We start from the raw sequence: 22,093 nt of genomic DNA, 5'->3' as shown, positions 1-22,093 counted from the left end.
ATTTCAATGGTCCACTTTAGACATTCTACTTATAAGCAACTGTGCAACTACATGTCAACTAACTCTCATTACAGTATAAATAGACTGAAGTAGACTGTTAGGGTTATAGGTGTTTGGGTTCGGGTTAGTCGAATAAGTAGCTAAGTTACTTATAGTCAGTAGTATGTCTTTTGTGGGAACATCAAAATACAGTGTTTGCAGATATTAAAGGGGTCATTAAATGGATTTTTTTATTGTTTTATAATGTTTCCTGAGGAGCACTTATAATGTTAGTTTGATTTTTACATCATATAATTGTCTTAATTTAGAAATAAATGGCTATTTTCTACCCTGATTTTAGCCCTCTGATGTGAACGCTCTGTTTAAAGGGGCGTGTCTGCTGTGAGACTTCAGTGTAAACACCCACTGCTGTGATTGGCTGACATCTTTACAATAGAAATAAGTATTACACGTGGAATCCTTTCGAATACATTTACCACATTTTACTATTACAGCTGTCAAGATTAACGAATCATGAAAAGTGTTAATTATTAATTATTAATTAGATCTGTTTCTATCACATAGAAGGTTGCAGTGATTAAAGGGATGGTTAAAGGTGCCCAAGAACGTTCTTTCACAAGATGTAATATAAGTCTAAGGTGTCTCCTGAATGTGTCTGTGAAGTTTCAGCTCAAAATACCCCATAGATTTTTTTTAATAATTTTTTTTAACTGCCTATTTTGGGTCATCATTAACTATACACTGATTTTGGCAGCGCCGCCCCTTTAAGACGCGAGCTTCCTGCCACACGAGCTGTCAACTATATTACAGCGCATTTACAAAGTTCACACAGCTAATATAACCCTCAAATGGATCTTTACAAGATGTTCGTCATGCATGCTGTATGCATGCTTCGAATTATGTGAGTAAAGTATTTATTTTGATGTTAAAAGTTTAATTCTGAGTGAATCTGAGGCTGGGCTCCGTGGCTAACGGCTAATCCTACACTGTTGGTGAGATTTATAAAGGGGTCATTCTACAGAAACGTCCACTTTTGGTATGACAAAATGTCTTAAAATGTATTTATTTTTCTAACATTTAAACTTAGACCACATTATTATATTACACTTTGACTTTATGAATACACATAAATGACAGCTTAATGATTTTTTAATTTTTTTGTACATTTATTTAAAGACTGCATGTCCCCTTTTTTGTCACTGGTGTTACCTTACTTCTCTGGCATTTTTAAACAATTTTATGAAATATTATTTCTCTTTTTTTTTCAGCACATGCAGTCAGAGTTACAGAATAATGATGATAATGCAAAAAATAAGGAGATTATGTGTTTTTTATTTTAATCAGGTTAGTTAAAAGTGTGATTGAATGATAATAATTCAATTTCGCAACCATGTATTTGCTATAACAATGAAAATTTTGGAAAAACAGTTATGAAAAGTAATGATGCAATCCTTTAAATCTTAATTCTTGAGTGTAGCAGAATTCAATGGATGTAAAATTATTATCATGTCACATATGACACATTTTATTTAATGTGACAGACAAAAAACAGTAACACCAGTGACAAAATGAATCTCCAGTGACGTATACGTAGGACCAAAGATCCTTAATTTTTCAACTATAATTAAGTAGATTGGACTAAATTTTTACATTTGGTGTACAATAAAAGACTTATCTTTGACACTTAGTGAAAACAGTCAGAAAAAGATCATAAACAACATTTTAAAACTGTCTGTAAAATACACTGTCTGTAAAGTCGCTGCACTGAATTTAGCCAAATACCCTTAATTTAGCCATATCTGCCCAAAGGAGAATTAACAATGAGAAAGAAGAGTTATAATCATGTAATCTTAGTGCTATTTTATGCAAAAGAACTAAATGAATAGCTTTAAATAAAGTTTATCTATAAATGGGTAACACCAGTGACGGTAACACCAGTGACATTTTCATAAAAATGTAACACCAGTGACAGTAACACCAGTGACAATTTTCATGAAAAATGCATTTTACAAAATGGCTGCTGCAAGGTGTCAACCCACATGTTGTCAATCATGATATATTCACTAAATCAAGTAGTTTAATCCATTTGTATTCTAGTTTTTTATAATTCCCTAGCAATAAAGTAGGTCACACCAGTGACTTCAACTAAAAGCTTCGTATGAAATTATGATTTTCTAATTAAAATTTCTGATAATTGAAAAGAGATAGTGGACTTTTCATTTGCCTTTCTTCATTGATCTTCAGGAAACAGGAAGAAGGAAGTCGAGTGATGCCATCAGTGTGACTTTTTCTTTCAAAATAAGAGATTTTTGTTAAAGGTAACACCAGTGACACAACACCAGGGGACAACTACATTCATTATATATTTTATAATATTTATTTGGCATTTGGTTTTTTTATGTTATTTACATTATATATTTGATAGTTATGGATACATTATTGAAATTAAAATGGTAGAAAAACTTGTTTCTGAGCTCAGAATAAAGCACTTTCCCTCTGTACATGACTGTGGGGACAAGCACTTCTGTGGTGCTTGGAATTTTTAGAATTAATTAAAAAACAAATATTGGCACATTGATGGCTCAAGAAGGTTTAATTGTTCAAATAACATATTGTTTCATATTAAAATATAAAAAAATTGTAATCCTAAAGTGTTTTTCAAGTGTAATATTTCTGTAAAATCTAGGGACAGAAAAGTGGACGTTTCTGTAGAATGACCCAAAGAATGAAGTTGTGTTTATACATTATACACAATGCAAGTGTTTAAAAAATGAAAATAACGACAGTCTTGTCTCCGTGAATACAGTAAGAAACGATGGTAACTTTGACCTCATTTAACAGTACATTATCAACATGCTAACGAAACATTTAGAAAGACAATTTACAAATATCACTAAAAATATCATGATATCGTGGATCATGTCAGTTATTATTGCTCCATCTGCCATTTTTCGCTGTTGTTCTTGCTTACCCAGTCTGATGATTCGGCTGTGTGCAGATCCAGACGTTAACTGGCTGCCCTTGTGTAATGCCTTTGATAATTGTTGGGAACGTGGGCTGGCATTATGCAAATATTGGGGCGTACACCCCGACTGTTACGTAACAGTCGGTGTTACGTTGAGATTCGCCTGTTCTTCGGAGGTCTTTTAAACAAATGAGATTTATATAAGAAGGAGGAAACAACGGAGTTTGAAACTCAGTGTATGTCTTTTCCATGTACTGAACTCTTGTTATTTAACTATGCCAGGGTAAATTCAATTTTTGAGTCAAGGGCACCTTTAATTATGATTTCACTTTTTTTTAACTTTAGTTAATGTATAATGTTGCTGTTAGAACATAATGTTTGCAAATTCTGTTTAAGGTCTACAACAAATGGCTGGTAGGGACTACAACGAGCTTCTTCCTGGGTTAGTGACATCACTAACCCCAAAAATTACATAAACCATGCCTCCGAGAACACGCAACAAAGGGGTAGAGGCCATGTTGGGCTGCTTTAGAGAAGATGAAGAGTTGTTGAAGAACAGTGTTGTTGCCATGCCATTATTTTACGCCAGACTGCTTCACAAAGAGGGTCAATTCAATGCTGGATTTGCACAAAAGATTAACATGACGGCACATGCTAGTCAATGAGATAAATCAACTGCACAGCAGCTACATAAATGTATCCACTAACCATTCAGAAACATCCAGTTGCATTCTAAAAGTTGTAACTTCTTCCTGAGTCTCTCCATCAGTGTTTGACTCTGGTTTGAATGATGTAAGGCTGAACATTGTTACTGACTATCGTCATTTTGGCTGCGTGAGTTTCTCCAGCTTTGTTGTTGTTGAGAAACCGAAGCGCGAGCTGTTAAAGCTCCGCCCTCTTCTGGAAAACGTCTGGGAGCAGCAGCTCATTTGCATTTGATAGGAAACACACAAAAAACTGTGTGTTTTTGCTCACACGCAAATAGGGGCAAATTTGACACGCTATAATAAATTATATGTGGGGTATTTTTAGCTGAAACAGACACGGGAAGCCAGAGACTTATATTACACCTTTTAAAAGGGGCAAAACAGCTTCAGCCATTATAATGAGAGCATTTTTGAAGTAAAAATACTAGGATTATTCATTATGAACCGGTTTAAAATGAAATACGTTTCTTACAGTTTGTGGGGTCCTTGCTGACTCCAGAACAGTTGATTCCTGATCTTTGAGCAAACGTTTTTTGGCAAAGCCAATGAATCTCGTATTGTGACTTGTTCTCAAAACAGTCGCTGATCAAACGCAAGTCAGCACTGACATGACTAGGACGTTCGTTAAAAATAAACTAAATCCATTTTTTCTCTGACATCGGAATCCTTCGACGGCTTATGCAAAGATGATTTTTTTTCCACAACCAGGAACAACACAACCTCTGTGTGGCATCGCAATCTTGTTATTATCACAATCTTATTGTAAACAACTATAGGCCTACTTTAGATCCACTCACTGGTCATTGACTGAACACCAGTGGGCGGGGACAACAATGTGATGATATACCATCAAAATAAAGTGTTACCCAATTGATAACTGAGACGGAAGATGAATGAGATTTGTATGAAACCAGAGATAGAGTCTGTGATATAAGAGACATGCAAGTAGCGCCAGTTTTAGTTACCGAGATCAGCATTCTGATATATACAGTGAGCGTTTCCATGGACGACTGTGTATATTAACATGTGGTCACTATTCCTATTAAAATGCTTGGATTTCACTGGTAAAATTTTGCAGAGCAACAATCAATGTGACTGCACCTTTGACATTAGACCACTGGATGACATTATTGACTAATCAAAAATTAGTATTCTAATAAGCCGTGTAATGAAAAAACTTGATTGTTCAAAATATTTTGTGTGACTGAAATGGTATATGTAAAAATTTGATCATTTATTATTAGATTTGATTCTGTTTTTGTGTGTGTGTGCGATAAAGACACATAAGCTTTGAATAGGCAGCTGGGCTAAAATGGCTTTCCCTCTGCCTGTCAACAACAGCTCTGACCCTATAACCCCTCATCTTAATTACATGTAGGATTAAAATGGATTGTCGTCCTTTAGAGATCCATTGTGAATTTTATTAGACAGCCTGGTTGCAAGGTCCTTGAGTGGATAATTAAAACAGAAAGGCAGTTTAGGTGATGAATTCAAAAATTCTGCCACTGAAATTATTCAAATGGTTAAACAGTTCTAAGGCATCATATGGGAGCTTTTATCTTCTTATTAATAAAAATATGGAATGAAAAAAGAAACTGTGGTGATACATGCCTTGGCGAATAAATCTTTGCCATCCCTATGGACAGTTTGAAGGTTCTTTTGGAGTGCAGGTGCTCCTGACACCTCGGTATCATTTATTCTCCACCTTTCGGCCATGACATTTAGTTTCTCCCCAAGTAACAGCAGAAGGGCCAATCAGAGATGAGAAGAGCAGCTGTGTTGAGTTGCACTCCTTTGCTTGGTGAGGTTTGTTTTAAATGTTTGTGTGACAGGAGCGGGGCATCATTAGGGAACTTGCACACACATGAGCACTGGCTGAGAATGCAAAGACCTGCTTATGCTGACAGAAAACAGGATGGCCTCCTCAGATACCCTGATCTTGATGTCTTTGTCAGCCAGACAATCGATAGATGTGAGGAACTGTAAGGAATACTTGCCACCATTGAGACCTGGCAACGGGCATTTAAAATAGCTTGTTAGTAAAATGCATTTTGCCACCTTCTACCTTAAAAAAAAAGAGACAGAGTTTTATCTGATGAGATGAGCTCACAAAATTACAGCCATGTCGAATAATCTTTGGTTCTACTAAATCAGCAGAGGCCATTTGCATTTTGGAATGCATAAATGCACCCGTGAGATTTTCTCAGATGATGTGTTGAAGGAGAATCTCCAATTTTCCATGCAAAATGCAGTGACCCTTGTAACCCAAGACAAATGGAATCATCTATAAGCTTAAAATTCTAATCATTCTGAGATGATTGAAATTGGTAACACTTTTCATAACATTAACACATTTTATATGATATAGTGATTAAGAGATCTGTAGTTTATGTATGCTACTGCATGATTTATTTTGTGTTTCATGATCGTTTTACCGTTTACATTTCGCTGACCTATATAAACCTATAATTGTAAAATGTGTGAGTAGTCCCATAACCCCCTTTATTTCTTTTTATGGAAATAAAACAGAAACTATTTATTAAAGTTCACTAATTGCAGGGCATTATTTGCACATTTAAAGTCCAAAGTATACTTTGTTTTTTATGCGTATGTGAGGGTCCGTGTACAGTGAGTGTGATGCAAATTTCCTCACCAGAATATGCATGTACTGTAGGTGTGCCGCCATATTTTGTAGGTTGCAAGTTGTACATGCGCACTGAATTTGTTTTTAATTCGTACTGAATTCTTTCTGCAAGGTGGCAACACTGGCCCAGGCCATTGTTTCACAGTAGAAAATTAAATTAAAGAAATCGAACAACAACAACTAAAGACCGCTTGTGTGAGGGGGTTATGAGATAACCATCACTTTAGTTTACAAAGACATTATTTTCAGTCATTACTTTTGGAGAAAAATAGCGCAGACACTGGACAAAGATGAAACTTTCTAGAGAGAATGAGTCGAATTGCCTGCATTCATGCATGCCATCAAATGGGCAGTGTTTGAAATTGCCCCCTATACCCTTAATTATGGCACTATTTGATGGATACTGCCATTTGTAGTGGTGTCCAAAACCATATGGGGACTTTATCGAGTGCACTCATTCAATCCCATAATGCAAGTGTATAACCATTGTAGGCTACATCAAAAGAATAAAAAATGCTTTTGCAGTTTCGTGAGGTACCTTCATGTGCAAAGTCGTTGCCTGATAAGGCAGTGAGGCAACAAGTCAACTGCCTAAGTTTTCAGACAGAGCCGTATACTCATTGGCTAGAGAATACCTATAATGCACTAAGAGGGTCGAGCCAAATTAATTCCCCCATCTCGCCAGAAGATGGTGCTCACAGCTGAATCATCCATCCATCCATTTTCCAAACCGCTGGTCCAATGTGGGTACAGCGTAATATCATACAGGTATAAATTACTTTTTAATTCTTAAATTGTTTAATTAAGGTTTATACATAGTTTCCATGACAGAGTTCAAGATAAATCTTTTAATTACTACTAGAGCTACCATTAAACAGCAAGCACAAACTATGCAAAAACGGCAACCCTTCCAGCACACTAACCCCAGTTTCATAGACAAGGCTTAAGCTAGTCCTAGATTAAAATGCTTGTTTGAGCTGTTTTAACAGAAAGGAACTTGTACTGACAGATCTTAAAATATGTCAGTGCCATTGTTTTGTCTCAAGATGCACACCAGTAATGTTTTTTTTTTTTTTTCTAGTGAACGTTTATAAAAGCTACTTAAATGCCCTAATTGAACTAAGGCTTAATCCTGGCTTATAGGCTAAGCCCTGTCCGTGAAACCGGGCCTAAGTGTCTGAATTTGAATTCAATCATTAGTAGACTACATTAGTGGACTATTGTAGGGAATAGTAAATAAAGGTATAGGGGGCGATTCTGAACACAGCTATGGAGTATCCTTTGAAGGGCTATGCGTTCGACTGTATGCATACAATAATGTATGCATGAAAAAACAAAAACAAAAAAACAATATACTTTGTAAGAAGGATTGATTGAATTACTTTGTAAATGTACTTGGTCTAAACATTTGCAGAGCTTTTTTGTGAATAATGATGTGCCAGGTTTTAATGTTGCAGGATCCTAAAGGCAAATATAACTGAATGGAAATGCTAACTTAAAATACAATGTATAACATACTTTAACTAGGCTGAATAAAGAGAATTACAATGGGGTATTCAGGTTTCTGATCACTGTTAGCGTAATCAGTGTTAGAGTGGTCTGGATGACAAAATTATAGCACCTCAGCACTAAAACTAGCATTTTAAATGTCATGGATTTTTTTTAGTATTTTTTTTTTGCACATACTACTGTGGCTGTCTGATTAGCACTTCTTAAGAGGAAGACAAAATTGGCAGCTTTCAAGAGAGCAAGTTTGATGACTTAAGCATCTATAAAAGTCAGGCATGCACAGTATTTCTGAATGTTACATGACAAGCTAACATAATAAAAATTCTCCTCTAAAGATTCAGTTTTGCTGAGGACCTGATTAAGTGAACTGAATGAAACCGCAAAACCATGTGGTGTAGCCTATTGACATGATGCTGGACAGATTTATCACAATGGAACACTGAATGGCTTTACCTAATGTATTTTTCCTCAAACAAATGATAAATAAGCACCAAAAATACATCTTTATTTAAATATTTGTAGTTTGAAAAAAAACAAAACAAAAAAAAAAACACACAAAACAAACTATAAATGCATATCATATATCTTCTAAACCCTAGACAATTAAAGACAAGACTGTATTCAGTAACAAAAAGCAAACAAATATAAATAGTTATGAATTGCTCTGAGATACAAAGATTGAGGATCCAAAATGCATTAGTTTATTGAAAGGATAATCCATATCGTAGTCAAAAACAGGCAAAAGGTCATAAATACAGGATAAACAGTCCAAACCAACAAGGCACAGGCAAACAGGAAAATCCACAAGAGACGGGCAAACAGGGTAAATCCGAAAACAGGCAAACAGGGTCAAAACCAAAGAACAGGAAACCAAAGGAACATGCAGAAATGCAGTATGACATTTACAAGACTTCAAAATGAATGACAGAAATAACCAGGCTATATAGGCAGGGGTAATGAGCTAATGAGACACAGCTGAAGACAATAATTGATGATGAGTCTGGGCAGGGATTTATGGGAAATGTTGTCCATGATAGAGTGGCAATGGTCTGGGGTGGAGTGTCCTTGATAACCATGAGAGGTCACTCCACCCCAGACCACTGCCACTCTATCATGGACTACATTTCCTGGTGATCGTGACATACAGTACAGTCCAAAAGTTTGGAACCACTAAGATTTTTAATGTTTTTAAAAGATGTTTCGTCTGCTCACCAAGGCTACATTTATTTAATTAAAAATACAGTAAAAACAGTAATATTGTGAAATATTATTACAATTTAAAATAACTGTGTACTATTTAAATATATTTGACAAAGTAATTTATTCCTGTGATGCAAAGCTGAATTTTCAGCATTTTTACTCCAGTTTTCAGTGTCACATGATCCTTCAGAAATCATTCTAATATGCTGATTTGCTGCTCAATAAACATTTATGATTATTTTCAATGTTGAAAACAGTTGTGTACTTTTTTTTTTCAGGATTCCTTGATGAATAGAAAGTTCAAAAGAACAGCATTTATCTGAAATACAAAGCTTCTGTAGCATTATACACTACCGTTCAAAAGTTTGGGTCAGTAAGAATTTTTATTTTTATTTTTTTGAAAAGAAATTAAAGAAATGAATACTTTTATTCAGCAAGGATGCATTAAATCAATCAAAAGTGGCAGTAAAGACATTTATAATGTTACAAAAGATTAGATTTCAGATAAACACTGTTCTTTTGAACTTTCTATTCATCAAATAATCCTGAAAAAAAATATTGTACACAAATATTTTGTACAATTGTACACATTCAATGTTTCTTGAGCAGCAGATCAGCATATTAGAATGATTTTCTCAAGGATCATGTGACACTGAAGACTGGAGTAATGATGCTGAAAATTCAGCTTTAAATTACTCTGTGAAATATATTCAAATAGAAAACAGTTATTTTAAATTGTAATAATATTTCACAATATTACTGTTTTTACTGTATTTTTAATTAAATAAATGTAGCCTTGGTGAGCAGACGAAACTTCTTTTAAAAACATTAAAAATCTTGGTGGTTCCAAACTTTTGGACTGTACTGTATCTGTATATGTGCGCGCGTTTTTGTGACATATCAGGACACATATGTGTATAATGACATGGGTATGACATAGGTATTACAAAAAGAGGTGACTTATGAGGACATTACCCATGTCCCCACTTTTCAAAAGGCTTATAAATCATACAGAATGAGTTTTTGTGAGAAAGTAAAAGTGTGCACTGTACTGTTTCCTGTGATAGTTAAGTTTAGGGGTAGGGATAGTGTAGGGGGATAGAAAATACGGTTTGTACAGTATAAAAACCATTACGCCTATGGAATGTCCCCACAATTCACAAAAACGAACATGTGTGTGTGTGTGTGTTCATTTTATCCAGTTTACTTTTTTAACTAATATATAACAATTGGCTAAATGAAGACAAGCTTGGTGACAAATGTTTATTTATATTTTGTTTCATATCCACTAGGCTTTATGTTATTTATCAATCGTATAATCATTCTTTAATCATTTAGATTGGATAAATTATCCAATTGATGCTTGATGTCAGACCAGGCTATGTTAAGCAGCAGTGTTCAGGTTAAACTAATGATCATGAATTTATAAATGGACTAACTCTCTGAGAGACGTGCCCATATTCAGTTATTATATTTTACTGAAAGATAAGAAAAACAAGGGTGAAAGGGCAAATAGTTTGTTAAACTACACAGTAGAAAATAGAAAAATCTGGTCTGACATATTTTATAAATGCTTAAGGATTAAAAAAAAAAAAAAGAAAATACATACTGGCACTTATCTCCAGAGGACAGGTGCTCTGGTTTGCAGTAAATAAATGCTACCCAAGGCAGTTTTCTGTGAAATTGGCATATATTTGGCATAGTGTTGAAAACATGCCATAAATGCAATTGATTTGAACCAGGTTGAATCCTTCTCAAGGCATTCATATTGTTGTTTTAGAGACATTTATACACAATTATATATATATTATATAATTTGTAACTGTGCCACTGAAAAAAGATGAATGATATCTCCATGAATAGCTTGAGAATGTGTCTTGAATGTCCTTCACCTAATAACCGACTGGGTTGTTACAGCAACACACCACATAGCACATAGTGTTACTAGCTAAATAACCTTGTTGCATCACACATTACAAATTACATGTCTGTTTTACACCTTATACCATCCATCAAGACAAAACTGATACTTGTACGAAATCCAAGCGGACATTTTCGTGTGGTGAGATATGATAAGATGACAAAGATGTTTTAAAAAAGAATAGGAAAAGCATTATTCTTTCTGCTCATTTTAATATACTCAGCTGTCTTTTCTTTCGAATATGAGAGCGGAAAGTGACAGGGGCCATTGTGATGAGTTTGGTGCATTCCCAGCCCAAGAGGCCATGATTCATAGCGATTTAATTGGAATAATGTATGAAATGAGTCATGCTTGCAGCCAGAAACGTTAACTCCCAGCTTCGCCAGTCTCGACAGAGATCAATGCACCTAACCTCAATTCAAGAAAACATCCTTTAATGGATACCCTGGGGAACCATGCCAAGCTTCTAGCCTTCTCTTATTTATTTATTTTTTAATTTGAGCGACTGTACTGCACACTTTCTAATTACCCACCGGAGTACAAAGGGGCTTGTGTCAGAATGCAATTTTTAAATCCCATCACACTAAACAGTGGTGTTTTATCATCTTCATTCAACTTGTGATGCACAGGTTTATTGTCTCTTTCATGCCTTGATAGTTATAGGGAACATGTTCAGACAAGAGCTGTAAAGTACCTTGTGCTGTGGTAAAGATGCTCAAACAGCACAACATCTCATATTTATAGAGAGCCTAATGCTTGAGATTAATGAGGTGTTGCAATGATGGCGTAATATAATAGAGTTTTAGTACAATAAGTGACATAGTTATAATCTCTCTGAAAATTGCTAAAACATGGGTGACCTTTGGAGACAGTCTTTTACTTCTCACTTTCTTTCATTTCAGAAGGAAATTAAATACATGCTTTTAGCTCGTTTAGACATGACAGGAGACTTTTTCTCCCCCATTTTATATGGACGTTTTCTCAACCTCTCTGAAAGAAAATGTGAATACCAGACACAATATAACTGATTTCTGCAGATCACATTAAAAAGCCCTGATGAATAGGATGAAAAAGCAGTCAGAATAGGAGTCCCGCATGTTACATTTGAGCTTTTGTGTGAGGTGTAATTTTGTTTGGCTGCGTTCTTCAAAATAATAAGAGCGGAAATGAGGATTTTTTTTTTAATGGAGAAAGCACAAAAGGTCTCTAACCTGACGTTTTATGTTTTCATAGGATATATCTTCATAGGTTCAGCTTCAGGGTGTAAATTTTACCAAGTGGCGGCCAACAGTGGTGGGGTAACATGAGTTCCGTAATCAGATTACTTTTTCAAGTAACTAGTAAAGTAACGCTTCACTTTACAACAGAATATTTAAGTTACTTTTTCAAATAAGTAACACAAGTTACTTTGTTCCCTCATTTATTGACTAACATGTTGAGAGAAATTGGGAGGAAGGTGCAGAGGCATTGTGTGCGCGGTGTAAACATGATTGTTATTATAATTCTAGACTAAACGTGAGCATGCATTCATCATCTCACTCAGAATATTAAATATGTTAGTTAACAAATATACTTTATGTATTTAATCTCACTTTATTAACCAATACCTTTGCTGCTGACCTTTGATGATCCATTTCAACCATACAAATAAGTAAAAATGACTTAAGATAAACATCACATTTGTGTTTCATTTTTTTGCTTTCTGCTACAGTAATGATGAATTCAGAACCGCATAGTATACTACTCTTACCATTTTCCCCATATCTTTTGTAGTGATTTTTACTTTGTCCATCCGAGGACGTGAAGTAAAATGGGGATTGGTACTCATGTCACCGCTGACGTTGTGATTTTGGATCACACGTCTCTTAAGGTGTGGTTATGAGTATGTCAGATGACCACTTCCCCCCCTTTCCCTAGTTCAGGGCACCAGTCAAGGTCTTTTACCTTGGCAGTATGAGAACACTCTCAACAGGGGCTTTTCATTCATTTAGAATTAATGTAAAGTGGTCAGCTGATTTATTTGAAAGATTGGTGATATTGCTAACTTGTAGAGCCTCTTCTGTATTATCAGCACAAGGAAGACACAAGTGTAATAATAAATTGTATTAACAAAAAGATAAACAAGAATAACTAACACAACTACTAAATGAATACCATGAATGATAAAGGAATAAAGTGCATAAGATACATAGAATACAAGTGATTAAGTTGGGTGTGGTTATGGAAGAGTTACGTTATCTTATGGAAAGACAAACTGTTTCTCTAAAAATAATAAGGTGGAGAACCTTATTATGTAACAAACAAATAAACGAGAGATTATTAGTTATTAACTAACATCAGCTATATTACATCTAATGGGAATTAGGAAATTATATACTGATAATATACAACAATGCCAAGGTCTCTGGAAAGAGGTTTGGTTAAGTGATATTTACGTTCCACTTGGTTGAGTCCGATGACGGTGACGTCTTCCACTGTTTGTGCTGGGTGACGATGCAGTGGGAAGAGGAGCCAGAATCTCTTTCAACATTCTTGAACGCGAAGCTCTGTGGGATGCTGATCTCCTGGAGCACCAAAGGGTCCTAAAATCTGGAACACGCAGATGAGGCCCTGGCGTAGGTGCAGAAGGTCCTTAACAATCTGGAACACGCAGACGAAGGTACCTTGGAGTGAACGTTTGCTCTCTTGAGCTTAACCTTGTTGCAGATGTCGTTACTGTCTTGCTGGACGGAAACTCTGAATGTAGTGTTTGTTGATGTCTCTTTCCTCACAAGCTGGAGGCTTAGAATGTGGTTGTCTCTGTTGCTGCCTCACAAGCTGTAGACTCAGACCTTGTCTCTTGACTCTTGTCTCTCTGGATGGACCAGAGGCTCAGAACGGTGTTGTATCTGTTAATGTCTATCCCCGTACAGGACAGACTCAGAATGGTGTATCTGTTGTGTCTTTCCCCTTTTGATGGGCAGACTCAGAACTGTGTCTCTGTTGAGACTCTGTTGTGTCTCAGCTTCGCAAGCCGGGACTCAGAACAATGTATCTGTTAATGTCTTCCCCCTTTGAAGAGCAAACCTTCACTTCAAGGTACCTTCGTCTGCGTGTTCCAGATTGTTAAGGACCTTCTGCACCTACGCCAGGGCCTCATCTGCGTGTTCCAGATTTTAGATCAGCATCCCACAGAGCTTCGTGTTCAAGACTGTTGAAAGAGATTCTGGCTCCTCTTCCCACTGCATCGTCACCCAGCACAACCAGTGGAAGACGTCACCGTCATCGGACTCAACCACATGGAACGTAAATATCACTTAACCAAACCTCTTTCCAGAGATCTTGGCATTGTTGTATATTATCAGTATATAATTTCCTAATTCCCATTAGATGTAATATAGCTGATGTTAGTTAATAACAAATAATCTCTTGTTTATTTGTTTGTTACTTAATAAGGTTCTCCACCTTATTATTTTCAGAGAAACAGTTTATCGTCAGTTCACACGTCTCTTAACCACACCTTAAGAGACGTGTGATCCAAAAATCACAACCTCAGCGGTGACGTGAGTACCAATCCCTATTTTCGCGTCCTTGAATGGACAAAGTAAAAATCACTACACTTTCTATGGCAAAAATAGTAAGATTAGTATGTTAGTGTGCGGTTTTGAATTCAGCATGAGAGTATTGAACTTTCTTCTCCTGCATCATATTCTTCCGCAATCCAGAAGGGCAGTACAGGTGAAAGGTTAGTTTGAGTCCTCTACTGCACAGGCGCGAATTTGCATTTCCTTCAGCCTGAGGCTTTTACTTTTGGTGTGAAAGGGCCTTAACATTTGACAAAATTAGATCTTTTGTTTTTGTTTCTTATTAAAAAAACAAAAAAGCAAGCCCAGCTCAGATGAGAAAAAGTAATGCAAAAGTAATACAAGGCATTACTTTCCATAAAAAGTACCTAAGTAATGCAATTAGTTACTTTTTCAGGGAGTAACGCATTATTGTAATGCATTTTTGTTAAAAGCAAGTTTCCCCAGCACTGCCGGCCACCACAGAACTAAAATTGTACAAAAAAGTAAACAAATATATCCTTTAAATGTCTAATAATTTGCTAAATTATGGGCTATTAAAATGGAAAATGGATAATTTTATACTGTACTATGTGTATAGGTTCAGCTTCAGGATCTAGATTTTACATTGGGCATCAAGTGGTGACCAACAATGTTAGGGTAACATGAGTTACGTAATCGGATTACTTTTTCAAGTAACTAGTAAAGTAACTCTTCACTTTTAAATTTACAGCAAAACATTTAAGTTACTTTTTTTAAATAAGTAACAAGTTATTTTGTTTTCTCATTTATTGACTGACATGTTGAGAGAAATTGGAAGGAAGGTGCACTGTGTAAACATGATGGTTATTGCATTTCTAGACTAAATGTGAGCATGCATTCATCATCTCACTGGCACAAAAACAGACTCAGTATTCCTCAAAATCAATAACAACAGTGTAATGCAAACTCAGAATATTAAATATGTTAAATAACATAAATATACTTTATATATTTAATCTCACTTTATTAACCAATGTCTTTGATGCTGACTTTTGATGATCCAGTTCAACCATACAAATAAGCATGTGTTTAATTTTTTTGTTTACTTCTAAAGTAATGCTGCATTTTGGAACCGCATACTAGAATACAATTTTCCCCATATCTTTCTATGTAATATAAAAGTAGTAAGAGTAGTATGTTAGTATGCAGTTCTAAATTCAGCATAATAGTATTAAACTTTCTTCTCCTGTGTCCTATTCTTCCGCAATCCAGAATGGCATTAAAAAAACATTAAAATGTTATTAAAAAACAAACAAGCAAGCCCAGCCCAGATGAGAAAAAGTAATGCAAAAGTAACATAACACATTACTTTCCATAAAAAGTAATGCAATTAGTTACTTACTCAGGGAGAAACACAACATTGTAATGCATTATTTTTAAAAGTAACTTTGCCAACCAACACAGAACTAAAATTGTACAAAAAAATAAGTTGCTAAATTATGGGCAATTGAAACTGAAAATGGACAATAACAAAAAGAAATGAAAAATGTTTTCTGAATTTATTTTGCTGTTGTATCCCAGCATGATCATATGATTAGTTGAATTGCATTATTAGCATACAGCATTTTTTCCCCCTTGCTGTCCGCTATCAGAAGAGACCTGTTACCGGGTTACTGTTTTGGGTCACAACCCACCAGTTCAGAGTCACTTCTCTAGATATTACAAAATGAGATGTGTAATTATTCATTACATGTCATGCACACTTCACATAGCTCAGAGTAATTTTCACATATTGTTTCCACGCAGACACAAATGTTATTAAGAATAAGACAATTAATAGCCACAGTGTCACATAAAATATTTGTTTTACTGTACTTTCGATGGAGTTTGGCTCATAGTGCAGACCTGGTGCTGAAAATACATTACAGTATCTTCATAGCACACATCAATTATTCATTCTGGAATACTATTATTTTTCTCTGTCTACTTTTTATTACCACATTGAATTTCCTTTCACATTGATATTATAATGAGTACCTGAATCCAGCAGCCACCCATCCTGGCTACATCCTCTCATTTGTATTTACTTTCTCAGCTTAGTGTCACATATTATGAAAGGATTAGGTATGATTTATGTCTTCCAATTCATGAAACCGAACACAACTACTAGGCATTCCAAAACCGTGCGACAAACAATATATATCATTATTTATTGCATTACACTGCCTTTCAACCCGGATGTTAGAATGTGCTGAATATTAGCTAAACGAAAAAAATCCAGCTGAACTTAAACCAAAACTCAAAAGAGTACCCATTGTCTTTACTCTCACCGAACTGAAGGCACTGATTTGCCACAGTTCTTTTTTTCTCTTTGCCTCATGATTTGCCCCTTCATAAGACTACTACCTGGCCAGACTCCTCACCAGTCAACACTCCACTGACAGGCAACATGATCAAAAGCCAGAGCTGTCACCACCTCACATTCGCTCTTTAATCGCTCTGAGGGGGAAAGAAGGGTGGGGGATCTACTTTGGAACTGTCACTGTGCTCTTTTTCATACTTTTATACAGCCATTAAAGCAGCTGAGACGGAAGCGGGCAGATGGAGCAGGCGAATCAACAGCGCACAAGAGAGGCTTTGCAAATCCACCCTCAGCGTATGCTAATGACTAGTTAGTGCATTTCGACTTCACCTGTCATTTCTTTACTGTTTAGGGTTAACGAAAGCAAGAAGGTGCCTATTGTGTCGTGTAGGAGGTTATTTGGTTTGATTACCTAGGGAAGGATTTTTACTTCAGATGGCTTTCCACAAGTGCTTGTGATTGGAGTTAATCGCACGCCTGCTTCTAATTTGTATTTCAAACTCGCAACTGCATTGAAGAAATTACCCTTCCAAGGTATAAATTATATTGTCAGACTGCAGGATCAGAGCGATTCGACAGGTCATCTTCATTCAAGACAGAGTGGAAGTGAGAAACACAGATTTGCCTCTTATTAAAGGAAATCACTCTAAAGGTAGTCAAATCATGTGCCACGGGCCATCATTATCCTCTTCTCATGTTCAAATCATTATCGTAGGCTTTGAGAATTTGCTCCAGTTTTTGCGAAATATGAATAAAAGCAGGCGTTTACAGGCAATAATCTATACTCGTGAAGTGAATCAGTTGAATTGGATCAATAATACTCCTCTTACCCCAGCGTTCTTCTATTCCATTAAATGTCATTACAAGTTGTTTGTGTAGATAAACTCAGACTGACTAAAAGAACTAAGCATGACTGATGACCGCAGAGTGTCTCTACACTCCGCTCGTGAGGCGAATGAATCATTTGTAGCAGTAAATTAGCATTTAAGTCAATGATTTTCACTCACCACTGTTTCAAAGCGCCGAGAGATTTCACAGTCACTGGCTCATATACGTTACACAACCCTCAGATACTTCACTGGGACCTTCACAGTTCAAAAGTGGCCACATGGTTGTCTGTGAGTATCCGCTGAAAGCCTTTGTCATGAGAGTCACTTTAGCAATCATTATGGAGAAAAGGTTAATTAGATTCCACCTGATTACAAACCAAGCTTACGTACAGACGACTGGCATACAGACATGCTTCTGACTCTCTTGCCCAAGCTGAATGTCTGTCACAAGCCTGACGGATCAATAGCATTATTCATTCATGCACAATGGAATATCTGCTGCCGTCCCCTCATGGCTCTCTTACTACAACACATTAAGCACCAATTACTGACTAATTAAAAAAGATCTGCGCATTGGGCTCATGCAAGAAGGAAATTAATACATTTGATAGGATTAGATGCCTGAGAGATTATTGAAAATGTATTCAACTATCAATGAAGGTGCACTTGAGTCCTGTAGGTACTAGGGTTTGAAGGCTAATTGATCCCAGTTGGTAAAATATTTCCACAATGTTACTGAAGAAGTGTGAAAAATGGAAACGTCACTGAAGAGCCTGACATTTAAAACTGACTTTGACAGATTTCAATAGAAGGTGCTTTTCTTAAACCATTTGGCAAACATGACCTTATGATACCTTTCGCAAGACACAAGAATGAAGGAATTTGGCACAGATCTGACAAAAATGCAGCGCTGACGCACTTCTTTTGAAATTAAATTGCTTTTAAAAATATGACTTGATATGATAGCTGATATGGCCTTGATGTTCTTAAAAGCCAGCATGACAGTAAGAATCTGATCACTATCGCCCCAATTTAAAAAAACGTCAGGCATAAAGCGCTGCTAGCTCATAAACAGAGATCATGGTTCAGATTGCTTGATCGGTAATTTGGCAAAGCTAATCTCCCCCTGCAAGAATCTTCTAAATAAACACGTTGAATTTGATTTAGAACTGGAGTAATTAAAAAAAAGTTGTTAAAGCATCGCAAGAAATAAAATGCTATTTCCATAAGGGCTCAAAATGCAAGCTGGCATTGAAAATGAGAACTAATCAGGTATTAATGTATGTAAATGTCAAGTGAAAAATAGCCCAAGCTCAAAATGCATTAGTTTCCCAATAACAGGAACAGGTCTCATTATATTACCTGTGCAAATGTCAAGTCCTGTGATGTCGAGATGACACAGCTGGGAAAAATGGAAGAAAGGACAAGAGTCAGCCAAAAGTGGAGTGAAGGTTTGGCTTGTTTAGTGATGGTGTGTTAGCCTTAGGGCTCGTCTCTCTGCCAGTAGATTTTAGATGGGCAATGTCTTGAAAGGTGAAGAGCACTGTCTAGATAATTTCAGTCAGGAGAGGCCAAAACAATAGCACCAACTGCACTTGAAATGCAATCATGTTTAGCATGTTTATTTCCTCAAGGGGCATTTTTAGAGAGAGTTCATTTGTACGGGTAGCACAGCTCTGCTTATCCTCCATGAATACAAGAGGAACGCCATCAGTGAATGTGTACAAACTGTATACAATTATATCTTTTCAAAATCTTTGTCTCAGCTATTTTTAATACATTTCACTAGATCTAAATCGTAGCTAGTGGCACTTTCCACAGATACAATACACTTTCCCTTGACCTTTTTAAAAATGCATTAGAGGCACAAATACCATGTTTTTATATATATTTTTAAAATAATTCTGTGAGATTTATATGTAGCAAATTAGCTAAAATGGGTAAAATATATATAATTAAATTGTAACGTGCTATGATCAATTATAAATATAAATCAACCATAAAGGGAATTATAAGCAATAAGATACGAGAGGCTGTGCTGTATCGTGAATAAGTGACTTATTCACAATACAGCACTAGCCTCGAGTACCTTGCTGTTTTTATAAAATGGTTACCACACAATACAAATATTAAAGCCAAAAATATGTATCAATGCAACTTTCATGAAGTAAACTTTCACTAAAAGCCTTCCTTCCGCCGAGAAAAAATAGTCCCTGACCGTGAACAGCAACAAAAAGTTACATTATTACACCATTAGATGGCGGCACAGACTGTCTTAATGAGTGTGTCAGTCAGTAGCGAAGACTTTTACACTGAAAAGACAGAATTGTTGTGAACACGGAACAAGACGCAAATGACAAATGCTTTGACTAGTGCTGTCAGTCACGGGAAAACCCCTTAACTATTAAAAGGACAGGGTGATACATTTAAACAGATTTTTTTATTATATAGGTCTGACCTAAAGGAAAATGCTAAATCTGAATGCTGGTAATAAACTCGCTTTATACTATATACAGTATAATGTTGTTTAGTCATACACAGAACCGTTGGGTGAAGCGGTCATAGACGTATTTTACTGTGAATAAAACACAGCTATTGACCAATCAGAATCAAGGATTTAATACAACTACGAATACATACATCTAAATCTAAGCAAAGAATACATATCGGATAACAAATGTAAAGAGAGAAAGAAAGAGAGATATGCTCAAAGAATGGCAAAATTACGAACTGTTAACCTTTGAGAGCCAGCAACGAATCACACCTTAATAGGGCATGTAAGCTTAAAGGGAACTCCTGGTGTTAAGAGTTGTATGGCTTAAAATAACATAAATTATTTATCTTACTGAAATATGTAGTAGAAAACCCATGAAAGATTTTCATAAAACTTTCATGAGTTTTCTACTACATATCAGTAAGAGACATCGTTTATGTTATATTAAGCCATACAAGTCTTAACACCAGGAGTTCCCTTTAAAATGCATCTAAAGAGTGGCTATACTTGCATTGGTAATTTTGGTGCTGTGGTGGATGCGCGTGTCCGGAGAATTTCAGTCTGTTTGAGTTGGAGCGTCTGTTGGGATTTTTAAACGGAGTTAATTCGTCGGAAAGAAGTCCATGAGTCAGGATGAGCTGGTATCAATTTGTTATAAAAGCAAATCAGTCCACACCTATTTTGGTGAAATGACCAATAATAGGCAGAAACTTTTAGTGGGAGAATGCTTCCTTTGTCTCTTTTATGACCTTATTTGCCTGATTTATGATGGTGTTAGAATTGGTAGTTTTTACTCCAAAGGATAGTAAAAATAGAATAATGCATTTTATTGTAACATATAACAAGTATTAGTTGGTTTAGACATTCGGAGAGGAACATTTTGAATCCAAGAAGTATATGAGTGGAAGACATTAAAGCAGAGATACATTCTTAAACTTGAATATTAACATTTAGGGTTTAACTAACACAATTAAAAAGTTGTAACTAAGCTTATATAATATGGGGACATGCATACACACAGGGATACATAGTGTACATTTTGGAATAGTTGACATTTGAGTTAAATGCAGAGAAAGTCTCTATGTGTGTGTGCGTTACATGAGTGTCGGCGATCCTCTGGCTACAGGAACTTGGTGCCTAGAGTGGGTTGGATTTGATCTGAGTTGATAAAGATATATTTGGAAGTCAGTAGGAGCATCATGGTGTTGATGTTTAGCATTGTCACAGCAACAAAAGCGACAACTGTCCCATTAAAATTAGACTGGCTGGAGCCGGCACTGATTTAAATAAGCAGTTCAAGAGGTTAAAGGCTTTCCTAAAACTCCAGATGCTATATATAAAATGTTTGGTAAACTATGAAACATAAAATTAACCTAGCATTTTTAAACAAGGGATTAAATAGTTTTAACTAACTATTGATATCTGTTTCTGAGAATAATTACAGTTAACCACACCTAATATTAAAATTTCTAATCATAAATATACAGTATTTAAACAATGAATCGCCAAATTAATGTTGGGTCTACTACATAAAAGAAATACATTTTACTTAGTATTTGTTTAATTGCATCTCTTGAATTACTAATCAAGAGTATTTGTTAAATTGAGGATAAAATGACTAATTATAACAACATTTAATTAACTGCAAATTATCAGACTACTGTTATTGTTTATCATTAACAACAATGACTTTCAGTGTCAGTTAACACAATCTCCACATCTCATAAAACCATAATAATAAATCTCATTTAACTTTGCCTTTATTTATGAGAAATAACTCCAGATGTTTCCCTGTCATCACTCTATCCACTTTCCTGTTTGAATGAGAGATGTCTAAGTTTATTTTACACAATAATGTTCATGCTAACTAAGTAATAAAATGACTAATTAAAACATTTAGTCTCAATATTTTCATATGAAGATAGATCCTTTATCTA

General features: G+C 35.6%; 1 protein-coding gene across 1 annotated transcript in view; it reads left to right on the top strand.

The window, feature by feature from the left end:
- Nucleotides 1–789: 789 nt before the first annotated feature.
- The window catches only part of LOC137010544 (neurotrophin receptor-interacting factor homolog), a 32,300-nt gene continuing 10,996 nt past the window's right edge, over nt 790–22,093 (top strand). Inside the window, exon 1 of the mRNA XM_067372616.1 lies at nt 790–901. The gene's annotated coding sequence lies outside the window, so the exon portion shown is untranslated. The remainder of the gene's footprint in view (nt 902–22,093) is intronic.

Source organism: Chanodichthys erythropterus, chromosome 21 (assembly GCF_024489055.1).
Source record: "Chanodichthys erythropterus isolate Z2021 chromosome 21, ASM2448905v1, whole genome shotgun sequence".
NCBI classification, from domain to species: Eukaryota; Metazoa; Chordata; class Actinopteri; order Cypriniformes; family Xenocyprididae; genus Chanodichthys; species Chanodichthys erythropterus.
Note: the sequence above shows the minus strand (reverse complement) of the source record. Positions and strands in the feature narration are given on the sequence as shown.